The sequence below is a fragment of the Camelina sativa genome, chromosome 15, assembly GCF_000633955.1.
Source record: "Camelina sativa cultivar DH55 chromosome 15, Cs, whole genome shotgun sequence".
NCBI classification, from domain to species: domain Eukaryota; kingdom Viridiplantae; phylum Streptophyta; class Magnoliopsida; order Brassicales; family Brassicaceae; genus Camelina; species Camelina sativa.
In genome coordinates this window covers 21,518,918-21,532,303 of record NC_025699.1, presented here as the reverse complement: position 1 = coordinate 21,532,303, position 13,386 = coordinate 21,518,918, and the positions used below count along the sequence as shown (strand labels likewise).

The 13,386-nt window shown below is 37.9% G+C and overlaps 1 pseudogene; it reads left to right on the top strand.

Moving 5' to 3' along the window:
• On the top strand, nucleotides 5,268–6,443 carry LOC104747279 (annotated as a pseudogene).

Genomic DNA, 13,386 nt, shown 5'->3' with positions numbered 1-13,386 from the left:
CCCTTCACACTTATCTTGACACATTTTATCCCATGCAACCCAATGCATACCCCGAGCTTTATCATTCAACTTCCACCAGAAAGTAGAAATAGCACTTGTTAATTTGGAAGTCAACTCCTGCGGTAATTTGTAACACGACATAACATGGGTAGGAAGTGCAGTTGCCACCGATTTAATCATAACCTCCTTACCCCCCTTCGACAAAAGCTTTGCAGACCAACCGTTAACTCGGTCATCCAGCCGATCCTTAACATAACTAAAAACATTGGTTTTCGAACCCTGGAGACTTTCCGGGATACCCAAATACGAACCCATACCGCCTTCTTTAGAAATACCAATAACCGATTTTAACTGAGGACGTAAGTCAGATGGGACTTTTTTACCAAACATAATGGAAGATTTATCCAAGTTAACCTCTTGTCCTGAGGCTTTCCCATAATCTCCTATTATATCTATTACTTTCCTACAATCAGTTGCCTCTGCTTTACAGAAAAACAGACTATCATCAGCAAACAACAAATGTGAAATGGTAGGACTATCACGGGCAATCGTGATACCCGTTATTTTCTCTTCCCGTTCGGCTTTCTTAATGTTTGCTATCAAGACCTCCGTACAAAGAATGAACAGATCCGTTTTGAAAGCCAGAAACCCCGTCTGACACAGTTGATTGGTATTTAGACCATGGAACATCTCCTGAGCGACAAGAATATTATCTGTTATTAAGCGTCCAGAGACAAAGGCCGACTTTAGAGGTAATAACCTTTTTAACCGGAAACATTATACTTTAGAAATAATTCTATAACTGACATTACAAAGACTAATGGGTCTGAACTCCGCCATCCGCTGCGGTCTGTCAACCTTAGGAATAAGACAAATATTTGTCTCGTTTAAACGAGGATCAAACCGATCCGTCCTGAAAAAATTCCGAACTAAAGCCACCAAATCCCCTTTTAAAGAGGACCAAAATCGTTGAAAGAATAAAGCATTCATGCCATCAGGACCTGGTGTTTTCTCCGGGTGCATCGCAAAGAGAGCTTTGCAGACTTCCGCTTCAGAAATATCCCGAGTAAGATCCCTATTCATACTCTCTGTGATTAGTGGATTAATCTCTTGTACCATCTCCGAAATCCAATTGCCAGCCGACTTCTTAAAGAGATCTTCAAAGTACTTGGTAGCAATATGCTCCATACCCGAGGGCGAATCTGTCCAGACATTATCAATGTCGAACAAACCCACAATCTTGTTTCTCGCCCGCCGTTGCTTAGTGGAAGCGTGAAAATATTTAGTATTTTTATCTCCCACCCTAAGCCAGAATTTCATGCTTTTTTGTTGCCAATAGATTTCCTCATCGTGGTACGCCTCTTTTATCACAAGATATTATTGCAAATAATTAAATAATTATTATTCGAATTTAGAATTTTATTTTTCTAAAAGTATTTCTCCAACAATTGAATATTAAAATTATTATAACTCAAAATTTAAATTTAGAATGGAAATATGTCTATTATTAGGTTTACTGATGGTTTCACGCCAAAATATTGCTTTACGGTTGAGTTATAATCATTACGGGAAAACGAAAGGTCATGTGACGGCTGAGTTGTAGTGAGTTATGACTAAGTTATCACAAGAAACAATCTGAAAGTAAATGGATGATATATATGACTTTACGGCTGAGTTATAATATTTACGGGAAAATAAAATGTCATGTGACGGTTGAGTTATAGTGAGTTATGGCTGAGTTATCACAAGAAAAAATTTGAAAGTAAATGAATGATATATATGACTTGACGGCTGAGTTATAATATTTACAGGAAAATGAAAGGTCTTGTCGATTCATGTTACGGCTGAGTTATAGTGTTTTATGGCTGAGTTATCACAAGAAACAATATGAAAGTAAATGGCTGAAATATATTACTTTACGGCTCAGTTATAACATTTAAGGGAAAACGAAAGGTCTCGTCGATTCATGTGACGTCTGAGTTATAGTGATTTATAAATCTTTAACGGCTGATATATCAGAGTCATCGAAAACATTAAATCGGGTTGAAAATTTATCGTCTTCTTCTTCGTCAGATGCTACTTCGACAGCTTCTTCTTCTTCTTGGTTTTCTTTGTCAACGATCTTACCATAATAGAAACAAGTGCCTTCAAATCTCCCACCGTACACTTCATATGTAGATTCTATTTTCGAGTCACTGCTTGGCCGAATCATACTTCCTCTAGCTCCACTAGTTTCTGTAGACTCTTTCGCCGAAAATTCTACATAGAGACGTAGCTGATTGGTTTTCCATAGCCCCAAAAAATATTGCAACTGTCGATCATTGGAGACAAAAACTGGTGGAGTATCATGCGCCATATGTTTCAGTGCCTTGTTCGAGAACATGTAGCTCAGCTTTAGCTCATGGCTAAACGCGTCCAATCTGTAGTCTTCAAGAACAAGCTCCACAAGCTTGTCGTGTGTTGTGCCTCCATCTATCTGCACAACTGTACACCCTCTATCGTTGGTGTTAAATACATATCTCTGTGTCTTTATCCAATTATAGGACACAACTAGTACCGCAACTGGATCCATGAAAGATAATGAAGAACAAGGTGAAGAAGAAGTAGAAGAACAATGTGAAGAATAAAGTGAAGAAGAAGTAGAAGAACAAGTAGAATAAGAAGGTAAATAGTTCACTTATTAACCAGTTGAAGAACAAGAATCGAACGATGTTTCGTATTTCCGGAGAAAAAAAATGATGACAAGGAATTCTGACATGGATGTTGCATCCGACGTGGCAAGTCAGCCATCAAACAATTAATAACTCAGCCTAAATAAAACTCAGCCATCAAACAAATTATAACTCAGTCACAACATGAAAAACATTACAGTAATTAAAAAGCAAAAAATTGCTCCCAAGTTCAGCCGCTTCATCAACTGAAAATATATAACTCAGCCGTATCGTTTAATAAGTCAGCCGTAACTGAATAACATTCTAGTAATTAATCTTTTGCTACTAAGTCAGCCGTCAAATGGCTGAGTTGTACGATAAGTCAGCCTATCACGGCTGAGTTATAGTTTTTTACCATAACTCAGCCATAACAACATCTTATAAGTGAGCCATTTTTCATAACTCAGCCAGTCGGAAAATGGTAACTCAGTCGTGTCGTAGTGATAAATCAGCCAAAATTTTGACAACTCAACCATCGGGTGAAAACTCAGCCGTAAGGACGGCTGAGTTAGAGCATAATTCAGCCAGATTTTAATAAGTCAGCCGTAACGCTTGGCTGAGTTATGCTATAACTCAGCCGTCCGCTCTTACTCAAATGTTTTTTCAATAACTCAGCCGCAACATACCTATAACTCAGCCGCAACATATCTCTGTAACACGTTACGGCTGAGTTATGATTACACCTCAGCAATTTCTGACGTGGCGTCTGACGTGGCAATGACATTTTTGTAATTACGTTTTTTCCGGTAACATAAAACAGGAGCACGCTGGGTATTTTGAAAATACCCGAAATATTCTAGTAATAAAAAAGTTTTTTGTAGATTCTGGTAATATTACCTAAAATGAGTAACATTTGAGTAATTCACCCTAATAATATAGTCAAAAATATAATTATTTTTTAAGAAAACGGTTATGGGATGAAATTTTGTGACGCATACAAGACAAGACGAGTATCCTGTCCCAAATATATATATCTAGGTTAAATACGTGAAATAAATGAATATACAACCGAATCCAAAATTGATTTAACACTCCTTAACAAACTGTTGGAAATGTTTGGATTAGTTTAGAATAATATACATGTAATATCACTTACTAAATTATATCTTAATTTTTTTCTTATATCACTCATGATGGTCTTGGTATTTCTAATTTTAAAAAGTTTACGCAAACATAACTCCGCACGTACGTCGCATCCGAACCTAGTTGGTTTGTATTTTTCAATATTGCGACTTCATAAATTTCACCAGTGTAGGTAGTTGGAATATCTCCACAATTTCTATATTATTATAGATTTTAATTTTTGTGAAAATGTAAAATATGATTTATTGGAATCCCCTATTTAATAAAACGGAAGTACACAACTTCAAATTTGTAGACTATATAATTTTAATAGTAGGTTACAAATGGGTTATAAAAAAAGTTAATATTAATTTGTATTAGATATATGTTACATCACATTGAAAGTCTTAATATGTAACTCTTCATTTTCGCAAGATTTTAGGAGAATAATCTTAATTCTCTTTTACACCAAAATATATCCTTCAAATATTTAATCTTGATTTAAGATCTTCTAAAACAAGTTATCGAAAGAATAAAATAAAATCTCCAAAAAATATTTAGTTAACCATATATATTGGCAAACAAATCTAAAAAAAATTCACTCTTCCACGGATTGAGAGTGATTTCCGATTATATTATAAAATAAACCGATCAATAATCTATCGTTACCTTTTGATAAGGTATCATCTTTCGGTTCATGTCTTTCAATTTTATCATACTTATAACGATGCTTATTATGTTTATACACATTAGTACATTACAATTCATGGTGGACTGCAAGTTAAAATATTACACGACGGGGTTATATGACACGAAGTGTTTGAGTAGATACTAATATAAATTTAAATTTTTGTTAATTCGGTGCTACACGGGTAAAATATCATTTCATTATTTTGTTAATAATATGAATATTAAATTAATAGACATATCTAATTAAGTTGATTAAATTAATACTGTAACAAAAATTAACAAACAAATTATTATTTTTTATCAAATAACTTAATTCGCGGTGTACCACAGATCAAAATCTATACAAAATATACATTATTTCCATAAGTCATATTCAACATATGATTTAATGGCATAGTGTTTTCTAAAAAAAATAACTTTTAAAACAAATAAAACAATCACATTTGTAGTGCTTTAAGTAAAAATTACAAAAATTTGTGCTACAGTACGGATCCATCAGTTTTAGTAGATGATTTTATTGCATAATATTTTATTCACAACAATTTTTAAAATAAATCACATAAATTAGATTGTATATAAAAATTACAATATAAATAAAAAAAATTCAACCCATACTCTAGCACGGATCCTAATCTAGTTTTTTTTGATATCTGTTATACTTTTTGACTGGAATTGATTTAAATGAGAAGCCAAAATCTCAAACCATGTTGAAGTTGTTCCGGAGTTTTTGGTAGGTTAGGAGAATAGGTCTGTTGGGAGAGAGAGAAAGAGAGAGAATATAGTATTTTGTTGATCTGATTTCGAATGTCGAAAAAACGTGGCTTGGAAATGGAATGGGTTCCCCACGATGTGGTAGAGATCATCTTGGAGACACTTGAGGTGAAATCTCTGGTGAGATTCAAGGCTGTGTCGAAGCAATGGAAATCAACGATCGAATCACCATTGTTCCAAGCAAAACACTTGAAGCAGCGTCAACAATTACGAGATCCAGATGTTCTCATGGTTTACCTGCCGGACAGAGAGAGTCTTAGAACACTGGTATTGGGTTCATCCTCATCGGTTAAATTCCCTATTCATTGGGACAAGGACAAGGACAAGGACAAGGAGTACAAGCACTACTTTGTCAGCTATCATAGCTGTGACGGTCTCGTTTGTCTCTACCATCCCCTCAAATCTGGTATTGTGCTCAACCCCGCCACTAGATGGTATCGACATCTTCCTCTCTGCCAATTCCAACGACGCATGATCGATTTAGGAGACCGTCACTTCAAGCTTGTAAACCAAACCTATAATCTTGGATTCGGTAAAGACATATTCACTGGCAAATACAAGGCCGTTTGGCTATACAACAACAACAACAACTCTTCAAAAGAAATAGGCGTTACTACATGCGAAGTTTTCGACTTTAGCACCAACGCTTGGAGGTATGTCACTCCCTCAGCTCCTTATAGGATTGTTGGTGCCGCCCATCCTGTGTTTGCAAATGGCTCGCTTCATTGGTTCACAGACTGCTGGCAAGAAACCAAAGTTGTATCTTTCGATCTTCACACTGAAACTTTTCAAATCATCTCTAAAGCTCCCTTGGCCTATGTGCATTTTGATCATTACTAGATAGTCTTGTGCAACCTCGACAACCGCTTGTGCGTATCGGAGAAGATTTATTGGTCCAACCAAGTGATATGGTCGTTCGATTCAGTCAACAAAACATGGGAAAAAATTTGTTCCATAGATCTCCGCCTAACTCGGGCACTGTATGGTTGCCCAACACAAGCCGCATTCCATCCACTAGCACTTTTGGCTGGGAGTGGGAAGAATAATAATAATAAGAAGAAGAAGAAGAATTTGTTGTTTCATGATCCTACGCGAAGTAGAACATTGTGGACACATGATCTCGAAACCGAATCAGATCATGTTGCTTTCAACGACGAATATTACATTGGATATCGTGTTTGCTATTTTCAGAGTTTAATCTCTATTTAATGAAGGGCTGTTTTGCTTTTCCAAGTTTGCAACCGTTAAATAATTGATATGTAACACCCCAATTTTTGGTGGTGCATGCAGAAATTCTTTTTTAAAAAATTATTTGATATCACCACCACCTATGTTTATCTTTGAGCTCGAACAATTTTAGTATGTGTGAGGACCTACCAAGAAGTGATTGTGTCGGGTAAAGAGTAAAAACCGATTCTCAGCTGCTTTTAAGGACAATGAGCTCGAACAACAAACCCTTTAGTTCATTCCTAATCTTTATTCACTGTGGAAGCTAGGCCTCCACATCACCAATTCCTTGACTTTTTCTCTAATTCTTCTTCTTCTTTTGATATTTATCTGATGTAGACGTATTAGCAACACTTGAAGATTTGTTATCATGCTTCTAGTTAATCTTGCTCAGAGAGTGGGTTTCGTTTTTGTTTTTGTTGTTGTTGTTGTTGTGTTGTGAGAGCATCTAGAATTTTATTTCAGCAGATTCAATTAACCTTGTACAATCGTAATACAAAGGGTGTCAAACCAAATGGGAACTTCACTAACAATCAAGAAAGATCAAGTTAAGCCAATTCAGAGAACAAGTTAAGCCAATTCAGAAGGGGTTTAACTAACAAAACTAAAGTGAACAAATTGTAAACTGATCTTATCCGATTTTTCATTTACTGACTTATACCCAACACTGGTTTTGTTTTCTTTTGACTTTTCTCATATCACGAACAATTGAAACAAAATGAAAATTATTTGAATACATGCATTATAACAAAGTAAACTTGTAATGACTCATTGCAAAAATTAAAACAAGTGTTAAGTTTGTAAAAGATTTGCAACAAGTGTCTCCAATTATTTCATGCTTTCAAATAAATAAATAAAATTCTAAAACAGATTTGAACAACTTTTTTTTTTTGAATGCATTGCAAATTTGGAATTATTTGGTGATTTGTTTGCCAAATGCATTTGGAACTATTAGCACACACGATAAATTCTTACTTTGCAAAGCGACTTTACTACTAGATCCGTTTCAAAATTTTTGTTTTTTTTTTTTTTTTGGTAGTACCATAAATTGTTTAGGATATGAAATACTAAAGTAGAGCCATATTTAAAATTGTTGCAAACCATTTTTTTTTTTTTTCAATCAAACCCCATCTATTAAGTTATCGGAGATGACTTTCTCCGAGAGAGAGCCAATTAGGTGCCGACGAGCTTACATGAGAAAAACAGAAACCTCGTGCTCTTGCACATTTTTCGCAAGTTTATCGGCACGAATATTTTCCTCTCGGGGAATATATCTAATACTAAAATTAGCAAATCTATCTCTGAAATGAATAAAATCCTTCAATTCTGATGAAAAGGTCGGCCAATCCTCGATATTAGACGTCATCCTTAGGAGGTCTGAACAATCCATAGCAAAAAGAGTTTTATCCAAGTCCAATGCTAATAAGCACTCCATAGCCCAAATAAGGGTATCTAACTCCGCATGTAATGGGGATAAGCTTCTGCGCGATCCTTTTAGCCCCATGTGCAGGATTATTTCACCGATAGAAGCAATCCAGCCATGCCCACTCCTATCCACCTCTGTATGCCAAGATCCATCTATAAAGCATACAAGAGATTCTTGAGGAATTGGGATCGAAGGTATGCATGCGTCTACTACCGCCGGTGCTAAGTCTCTGTTATTTGCTCTTCTCCAGACTTCTTCTTCTTGGATAGCTTTCTCCAGTGTATCTTGCGGAGATTCAGAGATATTTTCAAACACTTTCTTATTTCTTACCTTCCAAATGTACCACCTCATTCAGGGGAACATTCTCAAGTTTTGATCAGTTGCACCAGAGTCTCTACCACGCCAATATAGAAAATCGAGGTTGCTATGTAGGGAAGATGAAGGGAACACCATAGGATAGGAAGGGATTGTCGATAAAGCCCATACTTGACGTGCTGGGGGCATTCAAATAGCATATGGTTTATAGTTTCCTCCTCCGCTCCACATCTAGGACAATCTTTATCTCTACCAATATGGCGATAATGCAGGCGTTGGCATGTTGCCAAGCACCCAGTCACACATTGCCAAACAAAATGCTTAAGCTTCCGTGATGTTTTTAACTTCCATGTTTGCGCCTTAAGTGTCGTAACACTAGGTCCCTAAGAAGGGAGGTCGCAAGAAAGGCGAGAGATAGCTCTCGCGGCTTCGTATCCTGATTTAACGGTATAAGTTCCAGACTTTGTTAGAGTCCAAGAATAGCCGTCCCTCGAGGCATTCAAGCTTGGTTTAATCCCCAAAATAAGGGTAATTTCTTTTGGGGGGGAATAGTTCCCGAAGACGTTCAATTTTCCATTTTTTTGTGTTAAAATCTATCAAGGTGTTAACACAAATCAAGGGATTTCTCTCATTAGTTAAACTTTGGGGTGGTCGTGCTGGCGTATTTGGGATCCATGGTTCAGTCCAGATGCACATATTAAAACCCAAGCTTATGGTCTTATGAATTCCGTACGAAAGAACACACTTTGCTGCCAACATGCTCCTCCAGCCATATGAAGGTCGATTTGATACTTGTATCTCTAATGGACTACAATATCGAAAGTATCTCCCTTTTAGAACTCGGCTAAGAAGAGAATCTGAATATCTCAGCAATCTCCATAGTTGCTTTGCCAAAAGGGCAAGATTAAATTCTTCTAGTGTTCTAAAGCCTAGCCCACCTTCCGAAAGTTGAATACACATTTGTTCCCATGATATCCAATGCAATCCTTTACTGTCTGCTTTATTGCTCCACCAGAAATTGGCTATCGCACTAGTTAATTTTGAGCATATAGCTTTTAGTAAGAGAAAACACGACATTACATATGTCGGAATTGCTTGCGCCACTGATTTGATCAAGACTTCATTCCCTCCCTTGGATAGAGATTTCGAAGTCCATAAGTTTACCTTCTTATGGAGTCTATCCCTCACGAATGCAAAGACTTGTGCCTTTGACCCATGAATCTTCTCAGGGAGACCCAAGTATGTACCCCCATGCCTCCTTCTTGTGATATCCCAACAATAGATTTGATCTCTTGACGTATATGGGACGGAACCTCGGTTCCAAATGGAAGATTTGGAGAAGTTAATTTCTTGTCCAGACGCTTCACCATAAAAGCATATTATATCGATAATTTCCTTGAATTGCTGAGGATCAGCTCTGTAGAAGAATAAACTGTCGTCTGCAAAAAGTAAGTAGGAAACACGTGGGCTTGCGTTCGAAATACGTAAACCCTGGATCTTTCCATCTCTTTCTGAGTTCCTAATCTGAGCAATTAAGGCCTCAGTGCAAAGTATAAATAGGTATGGAGAAATTGGGTCCCCCTGACGAATCCCACGTGTTGGCCTAATTCGTCCCTTGGGATCTCCATTGATCAAAATACGGTAGGAGACGGAAGTAATGCATTGCATTATCCAACCCACCCATTTTTGATCAAATCCACCCTATCATAAGCTTTACTCATGTCCATTTTTATTGCCATAAATTTTTTCCGGTTGGCCTGATTAGAACGGAGGGCATGGAAGTTTTCTTGAGCAATGAGGATATTATCTGTGATTAATCTTCCTGACACAAAGGCAGATTGAGTCTCGGATATAAGTTCCGGTAAAAACTTCTTGAGACGTAAGCTCAGAATTTTTGAGATCACCTTATAGCTCACGTTACACAAGCTAATAGGGCGAAATTTTGACATTTCACGAGGTCGTTCTCCTTTCGGGATCAAACATATATTTGTTTCATTTAACTTGCCATAAAAAATTCCAGAACTAAAAAAGTTCTTCACCATCTTAGTGAGATCGCCTTTTATGGTTTCCCAAAACTTTTGGAAAAATAAAGCAGTCATCCCATATGGTCCTGGAGCCTTTCCCGGATTCAGGGAGAACAAAGCTCGTTTGACCTCCTCTTCTGAGATATCTTTCATAAGATGCTCGTTCATAGCAGGTGTGACCAGAGTTGGTACGTCCTTAATGGCCAAAGTAGGGTCGCTCGCATTCGAGGATTGAAAGAGATTGTCAAAATACTCCACCGCTACTTTTTCTATCCCTTCTTGTGTATCAACCCAGACCCCAAGTTGATTAAGGATGCCAGTGATCTTGTTCCTTGCCTTCCTTTGTTTAGTGGAAGCGTGGAAGAATTGTATTTTTATCTCTGTCTGCAAGCCAAAGTTCTCTTCTTTTTTGGTACCAATATGCCTCTTCTTCCCTATAAGCTTCGCAGAGCCGCCATTTTAGATTGAGGAGAGTTTCCGACGATGCTTGATCATCTCCATAGGTCTCATCAATTTTTTCTTGAAGTTCCTTAATAAGCTTTTCGGAGTTTGTTTGATTATTTTTCTTCCAAATGGAGATTGCTCTTTTACTGTTTTGCATTTTTTTCAAGATGGATCGTTCGACAGAATTGTCGTCCCCTCCCCATCCATCTATGATACGATCTCCCTAGGATGGAACTCCGTTGAAAGGCTGCTGATAAGTGATTAGTGATGAGACTCTCTGGTGCAGTCGCGCAAACGAGATTGCAGGTGGATGGAGATAATCGAGTGATGGAACAATGATACGATGGAGAAAGATATTTAGGTGGTCGTATGGAATGAAATAAAGTGAAGAGTTTCTGAATCACAAAGTGTATAGAAACCCAGAAATCAAGAACACATTCAAGAATTTTGAATGGAGAGAAAAAGTTTAACAATACTTGTTCAACATACTTCTTCGCTAAAGAACAAAGAGGCGTAGCTATGGGGTTTTATAATTAACCCTAGGCTCGACACTCCAAACAACAGGAAGTTCAAAATAAAACAACAAGACGTTTTGAAGAAAAAAAAGAAAACAGCAAAACGTCAGGTACTTGTAGTAGAAGTCTGGTGACTTAGTACAGACATATGGTGACTTAATTCTGAAGTCTGGTGACTTAATACTGAAGTCTGGTGACTTAGTACATTATTTCCCATTGGCAATGACTTCTAGATAACTCGACGTAGTGATCCATTTGCCTCATTAAAAACCATGCCAAGAAAACCCAGTGGGACAAAACTCAGCTATGGGAAAAAGAGTACAAAATTCACACCTAAGTTGTCTAGTTATCATTACCGGATGAAGTCTTCAAGGTGGAGATGTTGAAGACCTGGATCCTCGGTAGGTTGAACGACCCGTCAGCTATGAGTGAATGAGCTTCCTTAGCCATCTCCTTAGCTCTTGAGCGAGTGATCCTTCCCACAATCTCCGGTTCCTCTGCAGCTTCTGACTCCTTGCTAGCCATGATCATATCATCCTCCCCCTCTTCAAAAGGATTTGTCCTCAAATCGGAATCTGCATAATAAGGAAGCAAGTCAGAAACATTGAATGTGGAAGATATCTTATACTTACCTTGAAGATCAATCTCGTTGTAGATTGTATGACTTTAAATGGGCCATCAGCTCGTGGTAGAAGCTTGCTCTTCCTCTCTTCTGGGAACTTATCCTTGCGTAAGTGAATCCACACTAAGTCTCCTTCTTCGAAAACGAGCTCCTTCCTGCCCTTGTTTGCATGCTTCTCGTATTGCTTGGTCCTTTTCTCTATGTTCTCCTTAGCGTTAGCATGTATCCTCCTCACCTGTTCAGCCTTTTCTTTGCCATCAAAGCTACACTTCACGCTTAAAGGTAAAGGAATCAAGTCTAGAGGTGATTGTGGATTAAAACCATAAACAATTTCAAAAGGAGAAAATAAGGTAGCAGAATGCTTAGCGTGATTATATGCAAACTCAACGTGTGGTAGACATTCTTCCCATGACTTGAGATTGCTTTTCACTAAGGTCCTTAGGAGTGTAGATAGCATTCTGTTCACCACTTCGGTTTGCCCATCTGTTTGCGGGTGACATGTGGTTGAAAATGATAGCTTGGTTCCTAGCTTAGCCCATAGTGTCCTCGNAATCTGCATAATAAGGAAGCAAGTCAGAAACATTGAATGTTGAAGATATCTTATACTTACCTTGAAGATCAATCTCGTTGTAGATTGTATGACTTTAAATGGGCCATCAGCTCGTGGTAGAAGCTTGCTCTTCCTCTCTTCTGGGAACTTATCCTTGCGTAAGTGAATCCACACTAAGTCTCCTTCTTCGAAAACGAGCTCCTTCCTGCCCTTGTTTGCATGCTTCTCGTATTGCTTGGTCCTTTTCTCTATGTTCTCCTTAGCGTTAGCATGTATCCTCCTCACCTGTTCAGCCTTTTCTTTGCCATCAAAGCTACACTTCACGCTTAAAGGTAAAGGAATCAAGTCTAGAGGTGATTGTGGATTAAAACCATAAACAATTTCAAAAGGAGAAAATAAGGTAGCAGAATGCTTAGCGTGATTATATGCAAACTCAACGTGTGGTAGACATTCTTCCCATGACTTGAGATTGCTTTTCACTAAGGTCCTTAGGAGTGTAGATAGCATTCTGTTCACCACTTCGGTTTGCCCATCTGTTTGCGGGTGACATGTGGTTGAAAATGATAGCTTGGTTCCTAGCTTAGCCCATAGTGTCCTCGAGAAGTGTCCTAGAAACTTTGTATCTCGGTCTGAAACGATTACTTGAGGCATTCCATGCAGGCGTACTACTTCCCTGAAAAACAAGTTAGCTACAATAACAGCATCGTCCGTCTTGTGACTAGCAATAAAATGAGCCATCTTGCTAAACCTGTCAACCACAACAAAAATCGAATCTCTACCATTTCTGGTTCGAGGTAAGCCAAGAACAAAATCCATAGAAATATGAGTCCAAGGTTGAGAAGGGATAGGTAGAGGAGTGTACAAGCCGTGGGGCTGTACCTTACCCTTCGCCATTTTGCAGATATGGCACCTAGAACAAACCTTCTCAACGTCTTTCTTCATTTGAGGCCAATAGAAGTGTTCTTGCAGTCCAAGTAGAGTCTTTGACACTCCGAAATGTCCAGCTAGTCCACCTCCGTGAGCTTCTTT